Source organism: Esox lucius, chromosome 15 (assembly GCF_011004845.1).
Source record: "Esox lucius isolate fEsoLuc1 chromosome 15, fEsoLuc1.pri, whole genome shotgun sequence".
NCBI lineage: Eukaryota > Metazoa > Chordata > Actinopteri > Esociformes > Esocidae > Esox > Esox lucius.
Window position 1 is genome coordinate 34,202,501 of NC_047583.1, and position 25,244 is coordinate 34,227,744.

At 40.0% G+C, this 25,244-nt stretch overlaps 1 protein-coding gene and 1 long non-coding RNA gene across 3 annotated transcripts in view; one reads left to right on the forward strand and one right to left on the reverse strand.

The window, feature by feature from the left end:
• The window catches only part of LOC105008914, a 10,308-nt gene extending 1,039 nt beyond the window's left edge, over positions 1–9,269 (reverse strand). The window contains exons 1-3 of one of the 2 annotated variants that reach the window (XR_827719.3): positions 9,197–9,269; positions 8,718–8,786; positions 8,036–8,101 (exon numbers count right to left, since the gene is read on the reverse strand). This is a non-coding gene — a long non-coding RNA (uncharacterized LOC105008914). Of the gene's footprint in view, positions 1–7,895; positions 8,102–8,717; positions 8,787–9,196 lie in introns of those variants that run through there. The other variant, XR_004576845.1, reaches the window with a different exon arrangement.
• kcnk5a (potassium channel, subfamily K, member 5a) overlaps positions 1–25,244 on the forward strand; it is a 39,635-nt gene that overhangs the window by 9,463 nt on the left and 4,928 nt on the right. The gene's annotated exons all lie outside the window — the stretch shown is intronic.

Sequence of the window (25,244 nt, forward strand, 5' to 3'; positions counted from 1 at the left end):
TGAGGTGTTAACCTCAAACATTTAAAGTAACCTTTAAGGTAATCCGACTTGTGAAATTTAAGTCCAAATATCTGTCTAGGAATTACATTTGGTTCAAATTCCAGACAATCTATGAATGACGCTCACTCACACTAGAACAGGAGTTTCAGGAAAAACTGACAAGAGGGTAGCTCTCCACGAACTGGGTTAATGAGAGCGCTGCTTTATAGGCACATAATCACAATGGGACAAAGGTTAACACCCAAACGTAATGCCAGCAGTAATATTTCCAGAGTCCAAAAAGTTTTACTGGGGGTTAGGATGGTTCCCCTGATTACATTTGCCAGTGTAGAACATGTGTCCACAACAACACATTTACCCTCTAGTGTCTAGTTGATGACATTTTGTATTTCTTTAAAAAGATACTGTGTCTTAAATTCACCTTAATTTAGTTTTCCAACACTGATTAAGACATGGAGGTAAATGAATAGGGCAGGCCCTATTTTAATTGTTTAGTCGATAGTCTGTTTTATTTTAGTCAGTCAGTCATATGGCCACACTGTCTGATTCATGCATGTCTCAATTCTCTATTGTGAAGCTCCCCAATGTACAGGTACTTCATAAGCCATCTAGCCTGATTGATGTGACTAAGCTGTGAACACAGTGCGGAAAAACCCTTGCCACAGAAGTCATTCATATCTAAGTTCCAGAGTGGGCTGTTTGGTTTTGGCTACAGCATTCTTTTACATTTTTCAACATGTGAAAATCTGCTGTATTGCTCAAGAACAGGAAATTGTCAAATCACTGAAGATAAAAAATATCTAGCAACAAAGCGGAATACGTCTTCAGTTTCTGTGAGTGAAATCTGAATGTTAATCTGAAAAATAGAATTGCAGCCAATACAGTATTTTGAGTCTGAGGGCAATTTGATATGCTGCTCTGGGCAGTGGATGCAAGCATCATGGGGTTTGAGGGAGCCAATCAGACCAGTTGCCACATGTGACCTTCAAGTTCTAGAGACATTTCAAGTATGATCAATGGACAGGGATGCATCTGAGCTGAATTTGGTGTCATGGCAAAGGATCTGAATATTTAGGTGAGATTTCAGCTTTTTATTTTCAGTAAATATGCACATCTGTACAAGAAATATTTCTGGCTTTGGTGTTAGTGTGTGTGTGTGTGGGTGTTAATATAAATAATGCTATAAATATTAACTAATTAATTCTTCACCACAACAAAATGTCAAAAGTGAGGAAGACTGAATACGTGATTCTTACACTGCAATTCAGAAGTGACAAGATGTCGCTAGTTAATATTGCCTGTTAACATGAATGTCCTTTTAGCTATCAAAACAATTTCTTTCCTGGAGCATCCTATAAGGTGCGTTGGAAAGAGTATGCTAAATGACCATAATATAAATGCATGAAATGAGTACATTCATTTTTCACTGAAAGACTGAATTATTTGAATTATTTTGGTATTGCTACCACACTGCTATGGACATGGTTACACTTTGTGGCTTACTCTCCTGTGAATTGTTACATAACTTTTCTGCACAACTATTTGGCTAATGTTTGATTGACCAGTGGGTGAGAAACCGCAATTGGAGATTCTAACTATTTTCAAAAATCACGCTAATTTAAAAATACATCTGTAGGTATTGCCCAGACTTAGGATAGGCCTAACCCTTGTTGGACAATGTTTGAAACTAGGAATTGTGCACAGTATGTGAAATTATAACCAGTTTTGGAAGGAAAGGTATTTCCTTTCCTCATGAAGTGGTTTGTAACATTTGAATACATTTTTGGATTATACTATCTACTTAAGTATAGGCAGCCTTTATGAAATTGAGCAACAGTGCATGCAGTAAATGACACAAACAATGACTCATATCTTGGGCTAAAATGTAGGGGGGAGCTGTATATCTTATTTTCAAAACACTTTACCTTTACCTTTCATTCATTTAGCAGATTTAGTCTGGTAGATGTTATCGGAGTATCAGGTCACACACTTGCAGACTTATTGCCCCAGACCATAAGTCTCCTTAACCAGCAACATTGATATATTGATCAAATGAACACTTAATTAAAATATATTTTTATTTTTCTCTAAACATTGGTTTTTTGTTTCTTGAATAACTATTTTGTGTAACACATTTGTAGGAACTAACTAAAATGCTGTTTTTAAAATTTACATTTTAGAATTACATTTGATGAATTAGCCTGCACAAGAAGCTGAATCTCCTATTGAAAAACGGTAATGTGTGATACATAAGTCGAATTGTCAAGTAGCCTATATCGCTTGTTTTATGTTTCAAAAATAGCCTAATTTAACTTGTTGAATTGTCATGGAAATCCTGTAAGTTCATTGAAATTCAGCTAAGACTATCATTCATCTGGAAGTATCATGCATTCATTCAATGATGTCATGCTTTCAGTGAGGGATAATTAGCACCTGGGTACCATTAGAGGGCTGCCTGGGTACCAAGGCTAAGTGCTTTTGTCCGATTAAGTTGGAAAACAGGGTAAACCGATGAATAGTCTCCTAAATAGTTTTCATTTGTGAGTTTGTTCCGTTGGCAGAATTCTAATGTAATATACGCCTATTAAGGAAAAGTCATGGAAGGAGCAGTGTAGTATGTAACTATGTCAAAATGGCAGTTTTATTTTAATTACAAACTCAAATTCCTGTGGCCATTTGGCGGTCCTAGTGTTAAGTGGGGACACTACTCTAGCCATCTTGCTGGGACACAGCTAGTGCTCAGCAGAGGGAGGTGATTAATGGGAGATGCTGTCAAGAAGGCAGTAGGGGATAGGGTTAAGAGGCCATGATTTTGGGAGGCCAACGAGGAAAAGGATCTTAATGGATGCCCAATACATGAAAAATAACTTTGTACAGCTCTGACCTTGGGAAAAGGCTACCTTGTTTTGCACTGCATGTGGACTGAATGCTGTTGGTAACCTCTGTGGAAATGATTCTGTACAGTTAGAATAGGTCTTTACAGCATAGTGATGTTTTCATGCATACAGGAATGACTAGGCTAAGAAAGCAATGATTTCCTATTGAAATCAATGCAACCAGCCAGACAAGCAATAGCGATGCACACTAACTTTTTTCCAATAATAACCGAAGTCAAACTCCCATCTTGGTGTCGCAAATTATAATTATTTTGTAGTCTCCAGTCAAACTCAATATTATGAAGTTACCAGTGAATGGTAGCGATGGGTAGCTGTGCTAACTGTTCTAATTATCATACCATGAAAATCTTTATTTTTAAGTGGTATGAAGTAGGTTGATATCACCAACAGGTGTTGTACTAAAGGCTTCAGAAATTCCAGGCAAATGACAAAATCATGACATTTCATTTAAGAGAATGATTTGGCTAATTTGAATGGGCACCAGTTTGACCTAAACTCATCAGAGAGAAGTCCAAATAAGTCGATGGTGGATTTTGAGGAATTTGGCTTTCCTTATCTCTTAGTAGCATGGTTTGAGCTAATTGTTTGTGTGACAAATGTTATGCATTTTATTGATGAAAAATAGCAAATTTTTTGGCATTTCGTGTAGCTATTGACGCATTTTGGGGTTTATTTTGGTGAGTGATTAAAATCAGTCTTAACTAACATCATAGGAACAAATACTAAGCTCTGATGTGAACGGGACAGGTATATTAAATGCTTTTGGTTTAAGTCCTACCACACAAACTTGCTACAGTTTTTTATTTACAGACCCCATGTCTTCCCTGTACAAAGGTGAAACCAGTATTCCCTCTGAATACTTTTAAATATTGCTTTTGAGGTTAAGGTGTTCTTGTTGATTACAGATTAACTAACATGACAATGGATCAGTGGCGAAAGACCTCAAACTAACCTGCCCTGTAGAAAGACTTAACTTTTATTTTATTCATATTAATGCTGTGTCTCTCAAATTTATTAACTTAGATTGGGGTTTTCCACATTTTGTTTCCACAGCATGAAAAATCTAAAGGGATTCAATCAGGAGCTTTTGCTACTGATCAACACAACAGTCATGTAATTAATTGACTAGAGCCCACCTTGTGCAATTAAGTTGTCAGATGCTTTCGGGTTAAATTATCCAAACCTCTCAAAAATTACGTTTTTGTGGAACTATTTTATGTTGCTCTTTACGCTGTTATGTTGCTCTTTAACATTTCACTACTATGTTGGTCCTTTATGTAATTAATTCCAAATAAAAAAATGCTTTGTTAAAATAATATTTACGGTTAACAGGTTAAATTAGGATTGAGATTAGGCATCTCTCTACTGGGGTTAATATGAAGTTCAAGAATAAGTTTACAAAGACAAACTGCTGTCTAAACATCAACATTTCCCAATAAATAAATATTTTTACATCAGTGGAATCAGACTCTGAACCATCGGACTGTAGTTGATTGCTACATTCCCACCCACCATTCCCAAAACCCACTCTATTTTACAACGATTGTTCATAACTCCCCCTAGTGGCCAGGTTCCGATGGTAAACTGCACTTCTCATATGTTGACACTGAACGTGATCGTGAGTCATTAAGGACAAATAGGCCTGGGATATGTTAATAGTAAACATATTACAACTGCTGTGTTAATACTGGGCATACTTTTTTTTTCTCTGAAGGTTACATATGTGTGAAATTTTTGCGACGCTGTGTTGGGTTAAATACACCTTTCTCTGGGAAGTCCCTCGGGTGATAATTCTTATATTTTAACAATTTTTATTGGGGAAATGGACTGAGATTTAGGTCTCTTGCAGCTCTGACTTGCATAAGCTTATATTGCCACATACAGTCAAGAGCGAAATTGTCAGTCACACATTTGGGGGGACAGCTGTGGGACTTTTTGTGTTGGCGCATGCACACATTTTATTAATCAAAATAAAAGAAGTCAGAGTCCCAATGTTTGTAATTGTATAACACAACAAGGAATTTTATTACATCTGATCGTCAAACCAACGTATACTCACCCTGTAATGATTACAGCATTGGCATCAATTACAAGCCTGAATTGACAACAAAGCGGCCAGTGATCTCTCTTATATTCTTCTATAAACATATAGTGGCTATAAACATTTTGATTAAATGACTGTTACAGGATGACAATATTCTAATATTAAGTCTTGAGCAATGATAGTAAAACAGTTATGTACTAATGAGGGGTAAATGCTCTTTATTTTGTACAAATTTAAACAAAAGTAACTTAAAATCAGTTTAAAAATAAACTCGCTGAAGTGCTCAAGCCACTAGCCACATATTATAACAAAAACAGTTTGTAGGCCAATGTAGGCTCATACAGTAGATCCTATTTTCAAAATGCTGTATTTAAAAAAAAAAAAAAAAAGAAATTGGAAGAATATTTGTGCATCACAATTAAATTCTTGACACATCTTTATAAATCAAACACAAAGTAATAAACTTCAAGAAGGTTTATGAAACCTATATCAGTAAAGCCGCTAAATACAGGCTATTAAGTCACAGAGCTGAATTTAAATATTCATATGAAATGAACCAGTGCATACTTTGTAACATGCCACCCTTAACACTTTTATTAAAATGATCCAAACACATTCTTGTGGATGTCACTCATGGCTATTAAGCTTTTGCAGACTTGTTTTCTATCAATTCTGTCCAACCTATCTCTGTGCACATGGCACACAGCTACATGGTTCAACCTTTTTTGCGTCATATTGGTTCTCAGCCAGGTTTGTAGCCTTCTCAAAGCACTGAAACTTTGTTCAGACTGTGATGAAGAAGCAGTAACTACGAGCAAAAGTCTCAGGAGTGTCTCTACTTGTTTAAAAAGACTCCTGACCTCAGGCACCATGGTCTTTAGCAGGTCCACCACATCCCCACAGTTGCTGTACTGATAGGTGGACTTCATTATTGACAACTGCACCTGCAAGACGAAATTAAAAATGAATCAATAAAAATAATTGTATTACTTTTTATACTAAACATAACTGTGACCATATATTTACTGTCTGTACTATACAAATAATACATTCTTTGGACCCTATGCATTTGCAACCTTACCTTTAGAGCTACTTGGTCCAACTCTGGGTAGCTCTTGATTTCATCCATCTCTCCGCTGATAAGGACCTTCTCCAAACTTCCGAGTGTATGAATACCCGGCTCATCAAAGCGCTGTGTAAGCTGCCGAGCAGCTGTGTCAAGCATGTTGAAATAGTGGCTTCTGTAGAATGACTCTGCAGAGGGGTGAATATGTTGCTCAGCTGGTCCAGATAATCGTTTTGGAGGGCAGCGGATATGGGGCATCTTGATAGGCACCAGGTCTAATGATGAGGCAATGTCTTGGGCTTGCACATACAATCCTTCGAAATGCTCTTCTGTTCTCCAAATGTCTTTTGACATGCTCCACAGCCAGCATCATACCAGAGATTGTCTGCCGTTTACTCTGAAGGGAGGTATTCAGGGTTTCTAGGGCTGACATGACATCTGCGGCCATCGTAAGCCCCAAGACTGTGTTTCCTTTGAGGAACACCTCATGAAGTCCATTAGCCCTGGATGCAGTCTCCCTCACACTACAGTTCATCTATTCAAGTGATGTGAGCACACTGTCGTACTGACTGAGCACAGACTGGATGGCTGGTGTGCGTACGGTCCATCTAGTGGGACATAATGGCTTCAGGGAGGTAGACCTTACACTATTAGATTTAGCTATTTCACTGAAAAAGGTTTATGCTGTGTGGACCACAGTGGATATATGGAGCCAGAGGTTGCTCCCTTCTCAAGAGAGCCTGTACTGCCTGTACCTTAGCGGACATGTTGGCTGCACCATCGTATGTCTGCCCTCTCAACTGTGAGATGGGCAAGTTCAGTCGGAGCATGACGTCAGTGGCAACTTTAGCAATGCTCTCTCCAGTTGTGGAGTTAGTTTCATACAGCCCTACAAACTCTTCTCTAGGATCTAAATCTTCACCTACATACCTTATACATATGCACTCATGCTCTATCCCATCAATGATCAAAGAATATTGCACTACAGGCAAATGTTGTACTTCCTGTGCTATTTCTTTGATAATAGAGTTACCTATTATCTAAAGTATTTCGTTTTGGATCAGTGGACTTTGTTTCCCGGCAAGCCAGGAGGCCAGCTTGGGATCATCCTCTGCCTTGTACTGAAGTAGCTGTTTAAGGTTTCCTTCATTCTGCTCATGACCTCTGAAAGCATTGCCCTGCAATTTTTCAACAGCCTTCCTCCAATTCTTGAATCCAACATTAATAAATGCAGAGTCAGCCTTTGTAGTAATTTTTGGCTTCTTGCCTCTGAATGCCCTACAGCAGTAAAAGCACAGAACCGCCTTGCGCATTGGGCAGTAATGTAGCCAGGGATTTTCACGGAATCACCTCTCCTGGAAAGACAGAGTTTTGTCGGCAAGAACTTGTGTTGGGATGGTCTTGACATTTCGCTGGTTCGAGGTATGTCCTAGCTCCTCTGCTGATGCCTGTTCATCTAGCCTGTTCTCATCTACTCTTGTCTGGACATCTGGCTCATTTGGAGTATTTCCAAGCTCTTCTGTTGCTACCTGTTCTTCCTGCCTGCTGTCACCTACACTGAAGTCACTCTGCACTACCTGTAATTCAAAATGAGTAACATCAAAACTATCTGATATCTGTACTGTACTATTAGACAGTAGGCTACACAATAGATCACCTAACATTGACAACCATAAAAAGTTGCACTAAACAGGTCCAAAGTGCTATTTTGAAACATAAACCAGGTGGTTTGAATCCTGAGTGCTATTTGGCTGATTTAAACCCGTGGTATAAGACACTGTATACCACAGGTATGATATGTTATCTATTTTTAATGCACTATTTGTTATGGAAACTGGTTTATTACAGCAATGATGTGTCTCAGGGTTTCGTGATATATGGCCAATATACCAGAGCCAAATGCTGTATCCAGACACTCCATGATGCATCATGCTAAGAATAGCTCTTAGCCATGTTATATTTGGCCATTTACTACAACTCCTTGTGCATTTTTGCTTAAGTATCTACAGTATACCATTTGTCACTCACCTCAGCGTCCACCCTACTCTCACTCACATCCGTCTGATTCTCTGCCTCTTGCTGAAACTCGCTCTGCTGGATGGGTCAAATAATACAGTCAGACAAACATATTTTGGTAAGAGCCCCCAGGGGATAACTGTCCCCCCCTCTTTATTTCACATTTATTTCCCACAACATGTCACCAATTTTATCCCACAACACTTTCCCTGGCTGGCACTGATCATGCACAATTAAAATTGTCCTTTGTCTAATGACAATTTATGTAGATATTCCCACCAAATTATTTTGTGATAAATGTATGTAATTGTTTCATATTTTTAAAACATTGCAATAAGTAGAGCTATATCTTTGTTTTGAATGCACAATTACGACAGCCTTAAATAATCCACTGGTCTAAATATTATACCAATACTAATCACATTTTCTAAAAATCTAAACATCTTTTTCCCTTCATAATTCGCACAAGAATGGCCATGATCCATTCTTTTTCTTCTAAACTTTGCTTTTTTTGTTTCAGCAATTAAACATTGTTCTTAGGGGCAGCTTGTTACCACATCTTACCCTATAACGTTACATTCACTCACAATGAATGTCAGTTAAGAGCTATTAATTTCAGTCTGGTGTCCTGTACCTTAGAACATTAAATTAATTACTTCTCTGTTAAAAATGCCTAAAATCTCCAGAAACTTACTTTCTTATTCTTTCCAAAGTAATTACGGATGTCAGCTGCTGCAGTCTTTCTCTTGTTCATTTTTGGCCACTATTGTGAAATATAACAGCAACACAATTCCAAAGGGATGAAAATGGTGAAGTAAGAAAGAACAAATGGCAGGACTCTAAAATAACTTGCAACCCAATTCGGAGAACAGGAACGTAGGCCAAAACGCTAACGTTAGCTGTCAAAACTGGGTTTGGTACAGATGTATAGTACATTTGACAACAAGCCTGTCACTGACCGCTATCCCAGTTTGCTTTAAAGCCAGGCTACATGCTGGCGTGTATATACAGTAACGTTAGCTAGCTGTCGGCTAGCTTGTCAATAGTCCCTCCCATTCATACAAGCTGTATTGTATTACAGTCGAAATTCACAAATTCTACAATTCGAAATTCTAGTGAAGTTCACCTGGTCGTTATCTAAGGGATTATGTCAGCTAAATACAGGATATTTACCATTCATAGATATGTGCCAAATGTCTGTCAGATTTCGCGCTCTTAACTCTTCTTCTGTTTGGTTTTTCCTAACTCACGAGCTACTAAAGGTATAGGGAAAACATGACATGGATTTCAGGAGAAATAGGTTTTGTTAATGTATAGTGGAAGGCAAGTCGAATGGATTTGGGAAATGGACCGGCCGGGATTTTTTATTTTCGGAGCTGGAAAGAAAGACGTATTTGCAATCACATCGATATTGCCCGCATAATCATACTGTATGATCAAATATTGGGGGGGACAAATTGTCCTTCTTTGAATATTGTGGGGGACTTGTCCCCCTGTCCCCCCATAGAATTATGCCTTTGCATACAGTTTAAAAATGACAAGACAAATACAATTTACAAAAATTATTACAAACAACATCAGTGACTTTCCAATAAATATTAAAATTGGATGAGGGGCACCAATGTCTCCAACTTAATTGGGGTCTGCAGATTGCTCCAGTTAACATATGCAAAAGCTAAAGTTAGCTCTACTCAGCTGTGTTGAAACCGCATTGGTCTCCATTGTGTGATCTGGTTTTATGGCCTGTACATTTAAGGTATGTGTGGAGGTAATTCGAAAACAAGTGCTTTATAAATAAACAAGAGAGCATGTTGCTTTCACCTGGCAGACAAGGCCCAACCCGCCTGTCATTTTAACAAAAATTGGTGAGTTCAATAACTTTCAAATTTGATAAAATATAAACGCACATTGGTACATAGCATCAAGTGGTTTAATTGTGGATTCTGCAGCGCGCATGTAGATAATAACTGCATAATCCGATACCAACACCACTGTCCTGCACAATTTTTCTTTTACAAAGGACGAAAAGGTATATGTCTATAAAAGAACCCTACCGTAATTTCCCCCCCCCCCTAACTCTGCTACCAGGGACGTCGGTAGGACTACTTGAGGGCGGCTTTTGCCAGCCTGTCATCTGACCATACCACCTGTCATCTGACCGTACCCCTAAGCACGGTTATAGTTAGCACGATTCCTAAGAAAATGTACTTCATGGGACGAAGGAGCAGTCAAAGCAAATCCAAAATAAGGTTCTTAAAAAACGGCAATAAGGGCTATGAAATAAGTTGGGCCTTTGTGAGGAGGCCTGTCTGCTCCAGGACATGTTCATCATGGTTGACAACTACATAGTGATCATCTGGTGCAAAGCACCGTGTCATGACCCTTGACGACATGCTGTCATTCTCTTCTAACTTCATGGCAGTGACTTTTTAGATTAGGTTAGATTCAACTTTATTGTCATTTAACAATGCAAGTAAGGAACAAAATAATGCAGTTAGCATCTACCCAGAAGTGCAAATAGAAGAGGGCAGAACATTTACAAGTATTTCCATGTAATAAGTGTATGCTAATTGTGGAATGTGTAGATTTGCAATGAAGGCAAATTCAGTACAAATGGCAATACTAAATGTGCAGTTGAGGCAAATGGATCAGAAAATGTACAAGTATTACGTATAGTGTATGTTACATGTGGGATAATAGTTGTGCAAGGACAAATGACAATTCCAAATCTTGTAGTGCTCATGTTGCGTCGGTAGTTTTTGAAAACATGCATTTCAGTTAACTGAATACTACTGGAGTCCTCAAGCATATGACTTCATCAACCATTTTCTGGGAAGAAGTCATATTCAACATAGCTGTTAGAAAACAGGGTGTGGGATCTCCACTTTGGTTAAGAGCAAGGATTGGACAACTGACTTTGATGATATGAGACATTTGCTTGCAGGAGGTCATGATCAAGATGACATCCATCGTTTCTATGTAACTTTGCAATATAATGTCAAACTGATGTGAATCCTCAACCAGCCCTTTTATAAAGGCCTTTAGTCCATTAGGCCTTCTCCTTTGTGGTATCATTATATTGCCTGCTTATTTTTTTTATTGTTTGTGCATAGCTTTTACCCATTCACTTCAAATAAATGTTGAGTTTAATTTGATATTGGCTCTTTTTTAATGTGTGGTATATATGACAGAAAATTACAAGTCATATACAGTCAATTATGGATGTATATAGGTTCCATACCTCTCGAGCTTGTCAGTGGGGGAATTTTGACCCAAAGAGTCAAAGGTGGTTAATACAATTAATAATTTTAATTGAATGACCTTACATTCTTAACCAGTCACATGATCACCCTATTCAAATTACAGTATCTCACAAAGGTGAGGACACCCTGCACATTTTTGTAAATATTTATCTGTTCATGTGACTACACTGACGAAATGACACATTGCTACAATGTAAAGTAATGATTGTACAGCTTGTATAACAGTGTCAATTTGCTGTCCCCTCAAAATAACAACACACAGCCATTTATGTCTAAACCGCTGGCAACCGCTACCTGTATTAATGGCACCTGTTTGAACTTATCAGTATAAAAGACACCTGTCCACAACCTCAAACAGTCACACTCCAAACTCCACTATGGCCAAGACCAGAGAGCTGTCAAAGGACACCAGAAACAGAATTGTAGACCTGCACCAGGCTGGGAAGACTGAATCTGCAATAGGTAAGCAGCTTGGTGTGAAGAAATCAACTGTGGGAGCAATTATAAGAAAATGGAAGACATACAAGACCACTGATAATCTCCCTCAATCCGGGGCTCCATGCAATATCTCACCCCATGGGCTCAAAATGATCACAAGAACGGTGAGCAAAAATCCCAGAACCACATGGGGGGACCTAGTGAATGACCTGCAGAGATCTGGGACCAAAGTAACAAAGGCTACCATCAGTAACACACTACGCTGCCAGGGACTCAAATCCTGCAGTGCCAGACGTGTCCCCCTGCTTAAGCCAGTACATGTCCAGGTCCGTCTGAGGTTTGCTAGAGAGCATTTGGATGGTCCTGTAGAGGATTGGGAGAATGTCATATGGTCAGATGAAACCAAAATAGGACTTTTTGGTAAAAACTCAACTCGTCGTGTTTGGCGGAGAAAGAATGCTGAGTTGCATCCAAAGAACACCATACCTACTGTGAAGCATGGGGGTGGAAACATCATGCTTTGGGGCTGTTTTTTTGCAAAGGGACCAGGACGTCTGATCCGTGTAAAGGAAAGAATGAATGGGGCCATGTATCGTGATATTTTGAGTGAAAACCTCCTTCCATCAGCAAGGGCATTGAAGATGAAACGTGGCTGGGTCTTTCAGCATGACAAAGATTCCAAACAAACCGCCCGGGCAATGGAGTAGCTTCGTAAGAAGCATTTCAAGGTCCTGGAGTCCAGATCTCAAGGTCCAAATCTCAACCCCATAGAAAATCTTTGGAGGGAGTTAAGTCTGTGTTGCCCAGCAACAGCCCCAAAACAACATTGCTCTAGAGGAGATCAGCATGGAGGATTGGGCCAAAATACCAGCAACAGTGTTTGAAAACCTTGTGAAGACTTACAGAAAACGTTTGACCTCTGTCATTGGCAACAAAGGGTATATAACAAAGTATTAAGATTAACTTTTGTTATTGACCAAATACTTATTTGCCACCATAATTTACCAATAAATTTTCTGGATTTCCTTTTCTCATTTTGTCTCTCATAGTTGAAATGTACCTATGGAAATTACAGGCCTCATCTTTTTAAGTGGGAGAATTTGTACAATTGGTGGCTGACTAAATACTTTTTTGCCCCATTGTATGTCAGTGTGTTAAAGTTGAAACTTTTTTAAAATAATTTTGTATACTTATAATACATGATTAGAAATAGAATTTTACAGCACAGGCTTATGTACATATGTATTACACATACACAAAACGTTGAAATATCTGGGTCCGTTTTAACTCACTGAACTATTTTATTACTATTTAGTGTTCTAAAACATGTGGTTCCAAAATAACACACTAAGTATACTGCTATTTTACTTTAAGTTGCCTGCTGAGTAACTTCTGAAATTTTTATGTGAACGAAAGACAAGTGTTAAGAGCTAATGTGCATGTGCAAAGATTGAGGGGATTCCAGACTTGTTATGACTGGTTAAAATCTTTTTATATTCTGGCTTCTTTGTACTGGCCCTTTGTCATCATTACAAAGTAATTTTTACTTGTATGGACACTCTCTGAAACAGGCTTGTTCATGCAGTCAAAGGCATACAGTCCCTGACCAGCCATGCCAATCGCAAACAGCACCTGGTCTGCTTGACCTACAAGCAGGTGGCTGACAATTATTCTTCCGGGCCCTTGACCGTGCTGGTCAGGAATTGAAATGTAGATTTGAAAACTTAGTGATTGCATGACTTATAACAACCTCATACCACGTAACTTAGATGGACCAGGCATTTGCCTTATTCCCCCTGGAGAGGAATGAGTTAGTATGTTTTGTTTGTATTTTGTTGGCTGTTATCTTTAAATGTTTTGGACAGCAAAAAGGTTGTTGTTTGAAACCCACTGGCCACAGCGAGCCAGTGGCAAAAAAAAAAGAAAAATGTAGTGCAGTTAACAAGCTAAACACACTTTTTTTTTACAATACTGCTAAAGCAGATTTTTTTGTTTGCTATGAATCAAAACAAGCCCTCCGTCGGTGTGACCATCTGAGGAATCCAAAGTTGGGAAATTTACTATTTTGGTGACTCATTAAGGCCATTTAGGACAGAAACAGTTTGGATAGAAACGTGCACACCAGTAGCCTGCTGGAGGTCATTTTGTAGTGCTCTGGCAGTGCTCCTCCTATTCCTTGTTGCACAAAGGAGCGGATACTGGTTGTGCTGTTTGGTTGATTCATGGTTCATTTGCACCAAAACCTTTTTCACCTTTTTGATACATACTTAGTGTACTAGGAAGTACTGAAATAATTTAAAGGAACATAAATTACTGGTGTAAAGTTTTAGAACACCTCCGTTATTCCAGTTTCTACTGATATTGATTCAGTATAATGTCTTAACATACTTTTTTACTCATCAAAGTAGCCACCTTTTGCAGATGTAAGAGCTGAACACACTCAGCATTCTTTCTACAATGGAATCATATAATGTTTGAAAAGTTCTTACCAACACTGCACAATGCTGATGATTTTGTTCAGTGTGCCACTCTGTGCAAGTCGCAGACTCTGGATCCATCAAAAGAGCCCCAGACCATCAGTCTTCCTCCATGTTTTGACAGTTGATGTCAAACTCCATGTTTTGACAGTTAAAGAGGGTTTATAAGAAATCAACAAAAGTTGTGACACCTGTAAAAACATTAGCATAAACTTTCAAGGCTTAATTTACTTCAGTTGCTGCTGAACAGCTATAGGTTGTTAACCCATTACTTATTCCCTGAAAAAGGCCTTTTCTTTTAACTCTGAAATGTACATTATTTTTTTGTCTTTGATAAAAACATTTTTTAGCCAGAGTTAACCGCAGGAGTTGGACCACAGAAAGGCCCAGAGTTTGAGACCATGACTGAACCAACAGAGAAACAGCATTGAGAACGGTTTGTATTTAGGGATTAGAGGAATAATCCTGACCAATGAGCATATACAGTAAACATTCTTACTATGAGTTATAAAGCCTTTAAATGGGGCTTTATATGGTATTTATTAAATGTTCACGTTACAGTAAGTCATTTATTGCTAGTTTACCTATGAATAACCCTGTCAGCTTCATGTGACATTAGCTTTAAAATAACAAGCATATCCTTGAAGAATTATTTTTTTCAAACATTTTTTTTGTTAGATTTTATACATTTTAGAGGCCCCTATTTTATAAAATGTTTTGGGGTTATGGGGCCAACGTCGCATATCGCTGTGCGTCTAGCTGTGCCTCCTGACACGCCCTTTACCCTGCCCAACACCTAAGCCCCTTTTTGATTCAGCAAAAACTCTGCGCTAGTAGTTCTGTGTTCAAAGAATATTTAAAACATTTGAAATGATTTTCAAGAAATGTCAAGAGAAGTATTAAATGTTTTTAAATATTTTATACATACTTGGCATTCTACCTGTAAATTTGTTGAGGTAATCTGAAGAGGTTTCACACCATGCTTCCTGAAGCACCTCCCACAAGTTGGATTGGCTTCATGGGCACTTCTTAGTTACCATACAGTCAAGCTGCTCCCACAACAGCTCAATAAGGTTGAGATCCAGTGACTGCTGGCCACTCCATTATAGACAGAATATCAGCTGACTGCCTCTTCCCTACATTATTCTTGCATAGTTTGATACTGTGCTATAGGTCCAGGGCTCAGCGTTAACATTTTTGAAAATGACTGGCCCCAAAAACATTACTGTCAATCCTTCCAAGATAATTTTGTTACTTAAAATGTTTAATTCTTTATGAAATGTGTTCTGGATATATAAAACATTAAAAAAAAATTCATCACTTTTCTAATTATAAAAATGAATACAACAATAGTCAACAAAACATTTGATTTTTAAAGAAAACACTAACTGATTCATCCCCAGGGGAACAAGGCGAACAGCAGGTCTGTCTTAGATACTAGGTATAAGTCGTGCAATTTGCTATAAGTCATGCAGGTGCTGTTTGCTATTGGCATGGCTGTTCCGATTTGTCCGCTCTGGCTGGGAACCACTAAGGACAGGTAAAACGTGCGTCTGAGTTCCATTGAAGTCGAAACGGGCAAATTATCTTTTGCACTGAGGTAAAAATTTTTGCATTTGTTTGAGTTTGTAGTTATCCTTCGCTGCCTACTTCACTTGAGTGACTTGCATGAGTTTAAATATTTTATTGAAAGAAAATACCAGACAGCCACACATTACATCCCCATTCAACTCTTTACTTGCCAACAGCGCGCATAGAGCTGCAAGGTAGTTGTTTGTGTGTGTGCCAGATTATGAAACAACTGGAGAATATCGAGTTTATAATGCGAGAATGTTTTGCAATGGCCTGATAGGGACAGTGACTTGCTAGTTTTATTAGTCCCCTATTGACTTTTACTGGCCTGGGGCCATCGTTTTTGTCGAGCCCTGAGGTCATTGTCCGGTTGTAGGAGAAAATTGGCACCAATCAAGTGCCTTCCAGAGGGTATGGCATGGCATTGCAAATGGAATCACAGCCTACCTGTCCAGTGTGCTCTTTAGCCAATCTTAATCGTTACATTTTTATTTTATTTTTTTAAAACTGTAATTCTCATTTTCTGCCACCAGGTAGCACATAAAAATGGCTTATTTGCCACCAGATGGCACACCATTTTGGTAATATTGCGTGTGTGCGTGCGCATGTGCATTTCAGGGTCAAATGCAGGTGGTGTTGTGTAGTTTTCATGGAGATGAAAATATAAACTGCCAAAATATCCGGTGGTGCATATTGAATAACCTGATATTGTGTGTTCTATATGATATGTTGCCAGGAAAATAGCAAGTCGTGTGACCAAGCAAAACGTGTTTCAACGTTTAATATGGCATGGGACAACATTTATGTATTTTAAATGGGCATTGCCAAATTACGAGATTATGGTTGGAAATGACAAATTTGACTTGCAATATAAGCCAAAATATTTTAGACTAGTTTTTTTCTTTTGTTGATCAGAGTTGATGTCACAAGTGACTGAAACGTTTTTGTCTAATAATAATGTTGTGAAAGTAAGCTACATTACGATGCATTGCAAAACAATTCTAAACTGGATTTAAACATACTGAAATTAATGTTTCTGTGTTTTACTGTTAACAACATTTTTACTGTTACAATAACTACATTAAATAAACTTGATTTAATAGCAATTCCTGAACAGTATTGGATTTATCAGGGCCATTTGGGTGATTTGTTATCATTATGATTTAAAAAGGTGCCAAACCACTATGTGATAATTAATGGCTTCATATGATCACTATCCTTAAATAAAATAGTTTTTTGCATGATCAGTCGTTTTCAAAATAAATGCTAAAATTTCACATTTTCTGCCAGGGTATGCAAACTTATGAGCATGACTGTATATATTTCTAAGTACTACAATATGGCTCTGTTACTGTACTTTGATAGTTTATTCATTACTAAATCCAAATTGTGCCTGTAAGGATGTCATATGTTTTTGTCCCCTACTTTATCACTTTCCCGGATGCTTGTCCATGTAATAGACAAGCCAATCTAGACACAAGCAACATGAAAGATTGTCCATAACATAATATATAAATCCTTTTTATATTATGTTATGGATTTATGAAACAATGCCACTAATTACAGTATATTGTTATATATTTTGTATATGTAGGTAGAGATGGTTGGAGAGGCAGGTGTTGATGCTTGCTTACTGGTGTATGCAGAGGAAGAGGTCACTGACATCTGTGGTGAAGTCCAGCTCATAGCAGATTAGGATGTTTAGAAATGGAACCATAAATCTACCGGCTGATTTGTACTGTTAGGCCTATGTTAGGTCTTTCATTCTGTCTTTCTGTCTCTTGTTTATCTGGACAGTGTGATGTACTGTCCTCTCTTATGATCAAACTTGTCTTCTTCCACTCCCAGTTATCATGTCTCTGTCTCACCTTTCTGTCTGTTTCCCCCTCTCACTCTTGCCTTGTTTGAGGTGATCTTTTCTGTTCACTGGCATCATTTTGACTTACTTGTAATACTTTATACATACCAACATTTTATAAAAAATGTAAATTATACATTGACTACTTGAGTATGGAGATTGTGTAGGCCGTACTCCACTGCCACCTCTGATCACCAGGGAGTCAGACAAGAACAAGAGAGTACACTGGTCCACTTGCACTGGTACACTTGTCCATGGCACTTACTACTCAGCTTTGTAGTGGTTTGGGAGAATTTTTGGTCCCAGTCCAGCTGCAGACACGAAACCAACTTTGTTGTATGTGTTTAGGCTATCCCCAGTTCATTTGATGGAATGTTTGATGATTTTAGTAATTGGCTAATTAGCGTTAATTAACTATTAGGCTGTATCTTTTGAGTCATTTGAGCTACATTCTGAAAACCAACTTTGTTTCACCAGTTTAGCTATCCCCACCTCAAATTATTTTTATTGATTTTATTTATGCTAATTAACTAACTACTAGGCTGTATCTTTATAACTGTTTGAGCTACAGAGACAAAACCAACTTTGTTTTACACATTTACGCTATCCCCAGGTCATTTGATGAAACGTTTATAAATGTTACGTGTTCTAATTAGAATAAATAGCATTAATTAACTATTAGGCTGTGTATTTTGCAATGTATTTTGAACCTTAAAAAAATGTACTCCAAACCTTTGGATAGGTAAACATTATTTTGAGCCATTGATACTTTTTAAACAGCTATTAGATTTGATTCAACTTTGTCATTGAACAGTAAAAGTACAGTACAACAAAATGCAGTTTTCGTCTAACCAGAAGTGCAAATAGAGGAAGGCAGAAAAAGTTGTATACAGCTCTGGAAAAAATTAAGAGGCCACTGCACCTTTTCCTTTCCAAAAAAGTCGAAAAGGAAGGTTTTGAGTAAGGAACAGAAGAGTTCAAATTAAGAGACAACTGCAAATTGAACGGTTCTGTTCCTCAATCCCTTTTTAGAAAGGAAAGAAAAATTCAGTTATTTCTTAATTTTTTCCAGAGATGTATGTATGTGGTATGTATGGATGTGCATGTAATGCAAATACAATTTGAAATGTGCAGTGGAAAATTCGCACATTTACAGGAAATATACAAGTATAATGTATGTACAAGTGGGATAAATAGTTGTGAGAGTACAAGTGGCAATTCTCAATGGCATTCTGAATTTGCAATCAAAGCAAATTTAATGAGTAGGGTAGCTAGCAAGCACACACTTTCTTCAGGAAATGTACTGATAGTTTCATATTGCCTTTTTCTATTGTTTGTTTGCCAACATCTTACTTTTGCTTAATTACTTACTTCCACTTCATCATTTGGGGGTTACCCTGTAGATACATACATACATACATACATACATACATCTTCTTCCAGGTCGCCCAGCCACCCTGCGGAGAAAGCTCATTTTGGCCGCCTATATCCGGGATCTTGTCCTTTCGGTCATGACCCAAAGCTCATGACCATAGGTGAGAGTAGGAACGTAGATTGACCGGTAAATCGAGAGCTTCGCCTTGCGGCTCAGCTCTTTCTTCACCACGACAGACCGATACATCGACCGCATTACTGCAGAAGCTGCACCGATCTGTCTGTCAATCTCTGTTCCATCCTTCCCTCACTCGTGAACAAGACCCCTAGATACTTAAACTCCTCCACTTGAGGCAGGCACTCTCCACCAACCTGAAGTGGGCAAGCCACCCTTTTCCAACTGAGGACCATGGCCTCGGATTTGGAGGTACTGATTTTCATCCCCACCGCTTCACACTCGGCTGCAAACCGTCCCAGCGCATGCTGAAGGTCCTGGTTTGAAGGGGCCAACACGACAACATCTGCAAAGAGCAGAGACGAAATCGTGTGGTCCCCAAACCTGACACCCTCCGGCCCCTGGCTGCGCCTACAAATTCTGTCCATAACAATTACGAACAGAACTGGCGACAAAGGGCAGCCCTGCCGGGGTCCAACATGCACTGGGAACAAGTCTGACTTACTGCCGGCAATGCGGACCAAGCTCCTGCTTCGGTCGTACAGGGACTTGACGGGCCCTTAGCAAAGGACCCAGGACCCCATATTCCCGAAGCACCCTCCACAGGATGCCGCGAGGGACACAGTCGAATGCCTTCTCCAAATCCACAAAACACATGTGGACTGGTTGGGCAAACTCCCATGAACCCTCCAGCACCCCGTAGAGGGTATAGAGCTTGTCCAGTGTTCCACGGCCAGGACGAAAACCACACTGTTTCTCCTGAATCCGAGGTTCTACTATCGGCCGTATTCTCCTCTCCAGTACCCTGGCATAGACTTTCCCGGGGAGGCTGAGAAGTGTGATCCCCCTATAGTTGGAACACACCCTCCGGTCCCCCTTCTTAAAAAGAGGGACCCCCACCCCGGTCTGCCATCCCAGAGGAACTGTCCCTGACCGCCACGCGATGTTGCACAGGCGTGTCAGCCAAGACAGCCCCACAACATCCAGAGACTTGAGGTACTCAGGGCGGATCTCATCCACACCCGGTGCCTTGCCACTGAGGAGTTTCTTGACCACCTCTGTGACTTCAGCCCGGGTGATGGACGAGTCCACCTCTGAGCCCTCATCCTCTGCTTCCTCAATGGAAGTTGTGACGGCAGGATTCTTCCACAGTACTCCTTCCACCGCCCGACGACATCCCCAGTTGAGGTCAACAGCTGCCCACCTCTACTGTAAACAGCGTTGGAAAAGCACTGTTTCCTTCTCCTGAGGCGCCGGACGGTTTGCCAGAATCTCTTCGAGGCCAGCCGATAGTCCTTCTCCATGGCCTCACCGAACTCCTCCCAGGCCCGAGTTTTTGCCTCCACAACCACCCGGGCTGCAGTCCGCTTGGCCTGCCGGTACCCGTCAGCTGCCTCAGGAGTCCCACAAGCCAACCAGGCCTGATAGGACTCCTCCTTCAGCTTGACGGCATCCCTTACTTCCGGTGTCCAACACCGGGTTCGGGGATTGCCGCCTCGACAGGCACCAGAGACTTTACGGCCACAGCTCTGAGCGGCCGCTTCGACAATGGCGGTGGAGAACATGGTCCACTCGGACTCAATATCTCCCGCCTCCCTCGGGATCCAGTCGAAGCTCTGCCGGAGGTGGAAGTTAAAGATCTCTCTGACAGGAGACTCTGCCAGACGTTCCCAGCAGACCCTTACAGTACGCTTGGGTCTGCCGAGACTGTCCAGCTTCCTCCCCCGCCATTGGATCCAACTCACCACCAGGTGGTGATCAGTTAACAGCTCCGCCCCTCTCTTCACCCGAGTGTCCAAGACATATGGCCGCAGGTCAGATGAAACGACAACAAAGTCGATCATCGACCTACGGCCTAGGGTGTCCTGGTGCCATGTGCACTGATGGACACCCTTATGTATGAACATGGTGTTCGTTATGGACAAACTGTGACTAGCACAGAAGTCCAATAACTGAACACTGCTTGGGTTCAGATCAGGGGGCCGTTCCTCCCAATCACGCCCCTCCAGGTGTCACTGTCGTTGCCCACGTGGGCGTTGAAGTCCCCCAGTAGAACGATATAGTCCCCAGTCGGAGCACTTTCCAGCAACCCTCCCAGAGACTCCAAGAAGGTCGGGTACTCTGCACTGCCGTTCGGCCCGTAGGCACAAACAACAGTGAGAGACCTATCCCCGACCCGTAGGCGCAGGGAAACGACCTTCTCGTTCACCGGGGTAAACTCCAACACATGGCGGCAGAGCTGGGGAGCTATAAGCAAACTCTGGAGTGGTAAAGAGTCCATCCTCTCTCAAGGAGTGTGGTTCCAGAGCCCAAGCCGTGCGTAGAGGTGATCCCGACCTCTCAACCTCACGCACGATCTCAGGCTCCTTCCCCACCAGCGAGGTGACGTTCCACGTCCCTAGAGCTAGTTTCCGTGTCCAGGGATCGGGTTGTCGAGGCACCCCTCGCTCCAGGATGGGGCCCCGGCTGCGCCATACCAGGCGACGTCACGGTGCCTGAAATGTTACTCATCATTAGGGTTTTGGGCCCCCTGCAGATGCCCAGTTTATTCTTCCTGTTAATTTTTTTTTGCCTTTAGTTTTTGCACTGACTTTTTTGTTTTTTTTGTTTTACAGTTTATACTTTTTTGTGCCATTTCTTAGTGTTTACGCATTACTTCTCAGTTACAATTTGCTCCTTACACTGTTCCCTGTTAGTTTTTTTAACTACTTACAGTGGGGAGAACAAGTATTTGATACACTGCCGATTTTGCAGGTTTTCCTACATACAAAGCATGTAGAGGTCTGTCATTTTCATCATAGGTACACTTGAGAGACAGAATCTAAAACAAAAATCCAGGAAATCACATTATGATTTTTAAATAATTATTTTGAATTTCATTGCACAAAATAAGTATTTGATCACCTACCAACCAGTAAGAATTCTGGCTCTCACAGACCTGTTAGTTTTTCTTTATGAAGCCCTCTTGTTCTCCACTCATTACTTGTATTAACTGCACCTGCTTGAATTCGTTACCTGTATAAAAGATACCTGTCCACACACACAATCAAACAGACTCCAACCTCTCCACAATGGCCAAGACCAGAGAGCTGTGTAAGGACATCAGGGATAAAATTGTAGACCTGCACAAGGCTGGGATGGGTTACAGGACAATAGGCAAGCAGCTTGTTGAGAAGGCAACAACTGTTGGTGCAATTATTAGAAAATGGAAGAAGTTCAAGATGACGGTCAATCTCCCACGGTCTGGGGCTGCATTCAAGATCTCACCTCGTGGGGCATCAATGATCATGAGGAACGTGAGCGATCAGCCCAGAACTACACGGCAGGACCTGGTCAATGACCTGAAGAGAGCTGGGACCACAGTCTCAAAGAACCATTAGTAACACACTACGCCGTCATGGATTAAAATCCTGCAGCGCACGCAATGTCCCCCTGCTAAAGCCAGCACATGTCCAGGCCCATCTGGATCTGGATGATGGAAACATCATTCTTTGGGGATGCTTTTCTGCAAACCGAAACACACAGCCAGGGCAACTAAGGAGTGGCTCCGTAAGAAGCATCTCAAGGTCCTGGAGTGGCCTAGCTAGTCTCCAGACCTGAACCCAATAGAAAATCTTTGGAGGGAGCTGAAAGCCCGTATTGCCCAGTGACAGCCCTGAGACCTGAAGGATTTGGAGAAGGTCTGTATGGAGGAGAGGGCCAAAATCTCTGCTGCAGTGTGTGCAAACCTGGTGAAGAACTACAGAAAACATATGATCTCTGTAATTGCAAACAAATGTTTCTGTACCAACTATTAAGTTCTGCTTTTCTGATGTATCAAATACTTATGTCATGCAATAAAAAGCAAATTAATTACTTAATCATACAATGTGATTTTCTGGATTTTTGTTTTAGATTCCGTCACTCACAGTTGAAGAGTACCTATTTTTTATTTATTTGTTTAATAATTTTCTGCTTCCCTCTATGCTAAGTGTACTTTGCCACATACATCTCCCCATATTGTGTGATCCAGAAGAATATATTGAACAATGACATGTACATTGTCAATATTACAATGCTTCACAAAAACATCTTGTCCTCAATGTATATCTGAAACACTCATTCTGTTTTCCTTTTGCTCCAAATACCATTCCCCGTCCTTTTTTGATATGCAACTATATTTGAAATGCGTATTGCACAATATAGTACCAGCTCCGATATCAGGATATTTGGCGTGTACATTTTTTTATATTGCAGTGCCCTCAGTCATTCACTTGTCTTTCATCAAAATTGTCTAACCCCAATATATTGTGAATATAATGCATTTAATTAATTGCAGATTTAATTCATATCTCATCCTTTCCTTAGGGTTATAAAATGTGATGTTTAGTTTACACCTCCCTACAAAGCATTTCTAATGCAAAGTCTCTTTAGATAAGAGAATCAGCTAATTTAATCAAATATATAAGTAACTACAGTGAGTCTTTTATATTTTATACACAGCTGTTTTTCTTTGTGTTTTGTTTCATGGTCTCACTAGACTCAAACAGTTTTTTCCCAGACTCACAAACTGTTTTTTCCCCATGCCATAAGTCTTCTCAGCCAGCAATATTGATCTATGATCATTTTGATCACATGAACACTTCAGGTGCTCTGATGACATTCAGTGTACATTGGCATATTTTAATGTACTATTCATAGGCACTATTACACTTATGTTTATAATGTTCGATTTTTTTATATTGTCCATATACCCCGTTTCTACACTCTTTGGAATTGCTTTTATTTTACATTATATATATTTTCAATTTTTTGCTTTGTTTATTAAATGTTACTGCGTAGAAGTTGCATGCCAGTGTCAGAAGAATTTCCCTGCTCAGAACGACAGTATGTTATTTTGTGCATTTGTCAACAAAAAGACTGACTTTAGTGACCTAGAGCTGACCTGCCTAATTTCCTTTGAATGTCAGTGAAATTCTCCACCCTTATCTTTTTGTTGCACGCATGGATCAGATAAAGTATGTAATTGTATCCATGTATCCAAAGCACCAATCCATACAGCAAATGCAATGCTGTTAAATTGGAAAATTGGTCACAGGTAATGCTACACAGCTCTATAAGAACAGTGGAGTATATTAATCCACATTTTGTGGCCAGTTACCACAAACCACTATAATCAGATTTATCTGTCGCTTTTCAAATGTCAACGTTGCCAGGCCTTACAGTAGGAAGAAATATACCTATAGTTGTTTCATTCCATGACCTAGCTGCTACTTGTTCTTCATTGGCCATGGGATAGACCATTATATCGTGAACACTTTTTTGCCTGCTCTCCCATACTTGTAACCATGGTAAAAACTCTTGTCTTTTTCATAATTCTTCTGCTGTTTCCTTTTAGTATCAGCATTTTTTCTCCACTTAGCTAGTGGAACAGTACCTGTCTAGTTTATCCAGATTTTTAAGAAATATCATTAAGTACAATAGCTTGCAATAGCTGTTAAATGTTTCATTTTATTAAAGGTTAACAATATTTTGTCCTGGGTTGGAATGGTGTGGGCCTACCCCTAACAACACAATTTGGGTGTACACCAGTAATATAAATGTTAATGTGGGCCACTTGGGTGTCAATTCATTGCAGTCCAGCTGTTCAATTGCAACCTTTATTTGTTTCTCTTTTCAACAAATCATAATCAAGCACATATATTTAATGAAGGCCTTTGTACAAAGTGCTTATACAGATACCCATCCCTAAAGAGCCAGCAAGAACTAGAAATGTATTCCCAGTGACTACAAAAAACTCCCTAGTAGGCTCAGAATCTAGGAAGAAACCTGGAGAATGTCAGATTCTGAGGGGTGACCAGCCCTTTTGGTGGCGCCGGCTGAAGATTGAGAGTATGTTACCTTTTTTCATTCAGATGACCAGCATTTCAATGAATACAAAATGGATGTGTGCAGTCTTTAGGCAGAATCCAGATCAGCTGCACAACAAGGTGAATGGCTATGTGGAAGACTAGGTGGAGTTAGGGCATGACAGCAGGAATCAAAACTAGATCGGCAACCAATCCAGGACAACTTCAGACAACTG